Below are 6669 nucleotides of genomic sequence, written 5' to 3'. Positions count from 1 at the left end.
TGGATCAATATTTGTTTTCATTATTCTTCTTCTATCTTTTCTCTTGATTTTACTAGAAAGCTTTCAATCTTTATCCAATTGGGTAGTTATCTTGGAAAAGAAGCTATTCATACTTGGATCTCTTCTGAACCTTAGAAGATGAATGAAGAGATCATGCTAGAAATGCTTTCTCATGCTGGACCAAATTGGGGTTGGATGGATATGGTGACTATAATTCTACCAACACTTGATTTGGGAATGCATGTGGTATAATCAGTGACCATACTTCATCTCTTCTCATGAGCAATTGACCAAGGAATTGGCTATTGATCAAGATTTGAGAGATTGAATTACAAGGAATTGTAATTCGATCACTTAAGATTGCCAATGAGATCAATGAACGCATTGATTGAGGAAGAGATGAAAATGAACTTGATCCGGAGAATGCAACATCTCCTAAGCCCAATGAATTCCCCATTTCTGATCTTACCCATTCTCTTTAATTTCTGCAATTTACTTTTATGAGCATCTTCCCCATTCCCATTTAAGATTCTGCAATTTACTTTTCGCCATTTACATTCAGCTCTTTATTTCCAGCAATTTACATTTTCTGCTATTTACTTTCCCGCCATTTAATTTTCTACAAATCTCAAATCAAATTCTGCTTCGCTCAACTAGAACATTCCTCTAATTAAAGTTGCTTGACCAATCAATCCCTGTGGGATTTGACCTCACTCTATTGTGAGTTTTTACTTGACGACAATTCGGTATACTTGCTGAAGGAAAATTGTTGAGAGACAAGTTTCCGTGCATCAAGTTTATGGCGCCGTTGCCGGGGATTGATTTTGTATCAAGAATGATTAAATTGGAGGATAACTAGATTGAGCATTTTTTTTCTTTTGTTTGATTTAAGTTCCTTTGAGTAATTTACTTTCTATTCAGTTATTTTCTTCCCTTCCCCCTACCCATTTTCTTAGTTGTTTACAATTCAGTCCACTAACCCACTAACTGTTTGATATATTGCATCACTCACACTAACAGAATTTCTGTAGAAATTACTTTCTGTATCTATTTCCTTGCTTGTGCCTTGTTGGTTGTATAACAGGGAGAAGAAGCGGGGCTTCAACTTCCTTTGATTCTGAACCTGAGAGGACCTTCCTTAGATTAAGGAGGGAAGCAAGGGGAAAGATAGTAGTTGGTGCTGAGGAAGAGGAGGAGTACTTTAAACCAGATATGGACGAGAATATGGAGAACCATCATGAAGAAGACGCTCATAACCATGGCAGAGAAGGTCTAGCAAATCATGCTGGGCAAGAGAGAAGAGTTCTGGGTTCGTACATCAATCCAAACCAAGGAAATTACAGAAGTAGCATCCGAAAGCTAACCATACATGCCAATAACTTTGAACTAAAGCCACAGCTCATCACCCTTGTTCAGAACAATTGTTCATTCGGAGGAGGTGTCCAAGAAGACCCCAATCAACATCTAACCACCTTCCTGAGGATATGCGATACTGTGAAGTCTAATGGTGTTCATCCTGACACCTATAGACTACTTCTGTTCCCTTTCTCACTCAAGCACAAGGCATCTAAATGGCTGGAATCCTTCCCAAAGGAGAGTTTAGCAACCTGGGAAGAGGTGGTGAACATGTTCTTGGCAAGATTCTATCCTCCTCAACAGATCAACAGGCTGAGAGCTGAGGTGCAAACCTTCAGGCAGCAAGATGGTGAGACTCTATATGAAGCATGGGAGAGGTTTAAGGACCTGACAAGAAGGTGTCCACCAGATATGTTCAACGAATGGGTGCAGCTGCACATTTTCTATGAAGCCCTTTCTTATGAATCAAAGAAGGCAGTAGACCACTCATCAGGGGGATCTCTGAACAAGAAGAAGACCATTGAAGAAGCCATAGATGTCATTGAGACTGTAGCAGAGAATGACTATTTCTATGCTTTTGAAAGAGGCAACACTAGAGGAGTGATGGAGCTAAACAATGTGGATGCACTGCTGGCCCAAAACAAGCTTATCACCAAGCAGTTGGCTGACCTCACCAAGAAGATGGAGAGGAACCAAGTAGCAGCAATCACCACCTCATCAGCAACCCAAGAGGGAGTGAATGCAGAGGCAGAGGATGAGCAAGAACAAGCCAACTACATTGCAAACTCACCCAGGCAAACCCGTGATCCATACTCCAAGACCTACAACCCTGGTTGGAGGAATCACCCAAACTTTGGGTGAGGAAATCAACAAGATCAAAGCCAAGATCAGAGACGTCACAACCCCAATAACCATGCAGCTCACCAATATTCCACACAGAGATCATATCAACACCACCCTAACAACACCTCTCCACATCCATACCAAAACCAAAATAACCCAACTCACCCATCCAACCTCAACTCATTATCATCTGAAGATAGACTCTCCAAAATTGAGACCCTACTTGAGGACATATGCAAAGAGATTCAAGACAGTAAGGCATTCCAAGAAGAAGTGCAGTCTAATATGCAGAATCAAGATGCTGCCATCAAGAAACTTGAGACACAAGTTGGATACTTATTCAAGCAAATTTCCAGCCACAACCCTCGCAGCGATGCAGACTCAAACCAAAGGGAGGAGTGTCAGGCTATCACCCTCAGAAGTGGAAAGGAATTGAAGGAGACTCCCAAGCAACTGCAAGAGAAAGATTCGGTTAGACAGAAGGAGGAACAAGATGAAGTTCAAGTCCCCACCTCCAACTCACATCAAAAGGAAGGAGAGCTGAAGCCATATGTTCCCAAAGTCCCATATCCTCAACAACAGAAGAAGAATGGGGATGACAACCAGTTCTCCAGATTTTTAGAAATCTTAAAAAAATTATAGATTAACATACCCTTTGCTGAAGCAATAGAGCAAATGCCGCTCTATGCCAAGTTGAAGGATCCTGGGAGTTTCCAGATCCCTTGTATTATAGGGGAAATCACAGTGGAGAAGGCTCTATGTGACTTAGGAGCCAGCATAAATCTGATGTCAGTAGCTATGATGAGAAAAATGAAAATCGAGGAGGCTAAGCCAACAAAAATGGCCCTACAACTGGCAGACCGATCGTTCAAGTTCCCTCATGGTGTAGTGGAAGATTTATTGGTGAAGGTGGGAGATTTCATCTTCCCACCAGACTTTGTGGTGTTGGACATGCAGGAGGAAGCCAAGGCCTCTATCATCCTGGGAAGACCGTTCTTAGCTACTGTTGGAGCTGTCATTGATGTCTAAAAAGGTGACCTCACCTTAAGATTACACAATGAAAAAATGACATTCAATGTGTTCAAGGCCATGATTTACCCACCAGAACAATTGGGAGAATGTATGAGGTTGGACTCACTGGAAGATGCAGTGCAGGAGAGCTTTGAAGAAGAAGAACCTGAAAAGTTAACAGAGGAGGAGTCAACGTCTAGTGAAGAGGTTGCAACAGCAGAGATTCATATACAATGTGCACCAAAGGAAGAGAATGAAAAGTTAGAAGCACCCAAACTTGAACTCAAAGCACTACTACCCACTCTCAAATATGCATACTTAGGCGAGAATGAAAGTTACCCAGTGATCATAAACTCATCCCTCAGCCAAGATCAAGAGAATGAACTGCTCCAAGTGTTGCGAAGGCATAAAGATGCCATTGGATGGACCCTCGCAGACCTAAAAGGGATCAGTTCGGCCATATGCATGCATAAAATACTGTTGGAAGATGATGCCAAACCATCTATTCAATCCCAAAGGAGGCTGAACCCAATCATGAAGGAAGTGGTACAGAAGGAAGTTATGAAGTTGTGGCAGGGAGAGGTAATCTACCCGATCTCAGACAGCCCCTGGGTCAGCCACGTGCATGTTGTTTTGAAAAAGGGAGGAATCACTGTAGTTCCCAATGAGAGGAACGAACTAATCCCCACCAGGACTGTCACAGGATGGCGGATGTGCATAGACTATAGAAAACTAAATGAAGCTACACGAAAAGATCATTTCCCCCTTCCATTCATGGATCAGATGTTGGAAAGACTCGCAGGACACTCATACTATTGTTTTCTCGACGGTTATTCAGGATATAACCAAATAGTGGTTGATCCTAGAGACCAAGAGAAAACCTCATTTACTTGCCCATATGGAGTGTTTGCTTACAGGCGCATGCCATTTGGGCTATGTAATGCGCCTGCAACTTTCCAACGCTGCATGCTATCTATCTTCTCGGATATGATAGAGAAATTCATTGAAGTCTTTATGGATGATTTTTTGGTATTCGGAGATTCCTTTCCTAGTTGCTTAAATCACCTAGCCTTGGTATTGAAAAGGTGCCAAGAGACCAATCTGGTCTTGAACTGGGAGAAATGTCACTTTATGGTGACTGAAGGAATAGTCCTTGGCCATAAGGTTTCTAACCAAGGCATTGAGGTTGACAGAGCTAAGGTGGAACTTATTGAAAAACTTCCCCCACCCAGTGATATCAAGGCAATTAGGAGTTTTTTAGGGCATGCTGGCTTTTACAGGAGGTTTATTAAAGATTTTTCAAAGATAGCCAAGCCCTTAAGCAATCTCCTTGTATCTGATACACCGTTTGTCTTCGATGAAAAATGCATGCTAGCATTCAAAAATTTGAAACAGAGGCTGTCCTCTACCCCTATCATTTCCCCACCTGATTGGAACTTACCTTTTGAATTGATGTGTGATGCATCTGATTTTGCAGTTGGGGCCGTTGGTGCACGAAATTGTAATGTCAATGTTCACATTACTCTCTTACAACTTCGCACAATTAACCAGCAAGTGCACTGGGTCGTCCAAGTAATACCTTACGTGAGTAAGGGTCGAATCCCACGGAGATTGTTGTTTTGAAGCAAGCTATGGTTATCTTATTATTCTTAGTTAGGATGCCAACAATAGTGTTTTTCAAGTTCAATTGTAAAAAGTGAGAGGGCATAAATATAAATACTTATTGTGCAATGATGGAGAATATGTTGGAGTTTTGGAGATGCTTTGTCTTCTGAAATTCTGCTTTCCTCTGTTTCCTGATTCACTCACGCACGTCCTCCTATGGCAAGCTGTGTGTTGGTGGATCACCGTTGTCAATGGCTACCATCCATCCTTTCAGTGAAAAGGGTCCAGGTGCGCTTTCACCGCAGGCTAATCATCTGCAGGTTCTCAATCGTACCGGAATGGGATTTACTATCCTTTTGCGTCTGTCACTACGCCCAGCACTCGCGAGTTTGAAGCTCGTCACAGTCATTCAATCCTTGAATCCTACTCGGAATACCACAGACAAGGTTTAGACTTTCCGGATTCTCTTGAATGCTGCCATCAATCTAGCTTATACCACGAAGATTCTGATTAAGAGATCCAAGAGATATTCATTCATTCTACGGTGAACAGAAGTGGTTGTCAGGCACGCGTTCATGGGGGAATGATGATGATTGTCACGTTCATCACATTCATGTTGAAGTGCGAATGGATATCTTAGATAGGAACACGCATGTTTGAATGAAAAACAGAAATACTTGCATTAATTTATCGAGACACTGCAGAGCTCCTCACCCCCAACAATGGAGTTTAGAGACTCATGCCATCAAAGAGTACAAAGTTTCAATCTAAAATGTCATGAGATACAAAATAAATCTCTAAAAGTTGTTTAAATACTAAACTAGTAACCTAGGTTTACAGAAAATGAGTAAACTATGATAGATAGTGCAGAAATCCACTTCTGGGGCCCACTTGGTGTGTGCTGGGGCTGAGACTAAAGCTTGTCACGTGCCTGGGCTGTTTTGGGCATTCAACGCCAGGCTGTAACCTGTTTCTGGCGTTGAACTCCAACTTGTAACGTGTTTCTGGCGCTGGACGCCAGACTACAACATGGAACTGGCGTTGAACGCCAGTTTATGTCATCTATCCTTGAGCAAAGTATGGACTATTATATATTGCTGGAAAGCTCTGGATGTGTACTTTCCAACGCAATTGGAAGCGCATCAGTTGGATTCCTGTAGCTCCAGAAATTCCATTCCGAGTGCAGAGAGGTCAGGATCCAACAGCATCAGCAGTCCTTTTTCAGCCTGAATCAGATTTTTGCTCAACTCCCTCAATTTCAGCCAGAAAATACTTGAAATTACAAAAAAATACACAAACTCATAGTAAAGTCCAGAAATATGAATTTTGCCTAGAAAATAATGAAAATAAACTAAAAACTAACTAAAACATACTAAAAACTATATGAAATTAACCCCAAAAAGCGTATAAAATATCCGCTCATCATAACACCAAACTTAAACTGTTGGTTGTCCTCAAGCAACTAGATAAATAAAATAGAATACAAATGAGTCAAGAAACAATAATATCTCAGAGTTTTTGAGTGAAGCTCAGATTCTAATTAAATGGGCGGGGCTAGTAGCTTTTTGCTTCCAAACAGTTTTGGCATCTCACTTTATCTATTGAAGCTCAGAATGATTGGCATCAATAGGAACTTAAAATTCAGATAGTGTTATTGATTCTCCTAGTTCAGTATGTTGATTCTTGAACACAGCTACTTTTATGAGTCTTGGCCGTGGCCCTAAGCACTTTGTTTTCCAGTATTACCACCGGATACATAAATGCCACAGACACATAACTGGGTGAACCTTTTCAGATTGTGACTCATCTTTGCTAAAGCCTCCAATTAGAGGTGTCCAGGGTTCTTAAGCACAC

At 41.5% G+C, this 6669-nt stretch overlaps 1 non-coding gene across 1 annotated transcript; it reads right to left on the bottom strand.

The window, feature by feature from the left end:
* Positions 1–1665: 1665 nt before the first annotated feature.
* On the bottom strand, positions 1666–1772 carry LOC148553420 (small nucleolar RNA R71). The gene has a single exon (XR_015893834.1). It is a non-coding gene; the product is annotated as a small nucleolar RNA R71 (small nucleolar RNA).
* Between the last annotated feature and the right edge of the window lie 4897 nt (positions 1773–6669).

This window comes from Arachis ipaensis, chromosome B7, assembly GCF_059453495.1.
Source record: "Arachis ipaensis isolate K30076 ecotype BB chromosome B7, ASM5945349v1, whole genome shotgun sequence".
NCBI lineage: Eukaryota > Viridiplantae > Streptophyta > Magnoliopsida > Fabales > Fabaceae > Arachis > Arachis ipaensis.
Note: the sequence above shows the minus strand (reverse complement) of the source record. Positions and strands in the feature narration are given on the sequence as shown.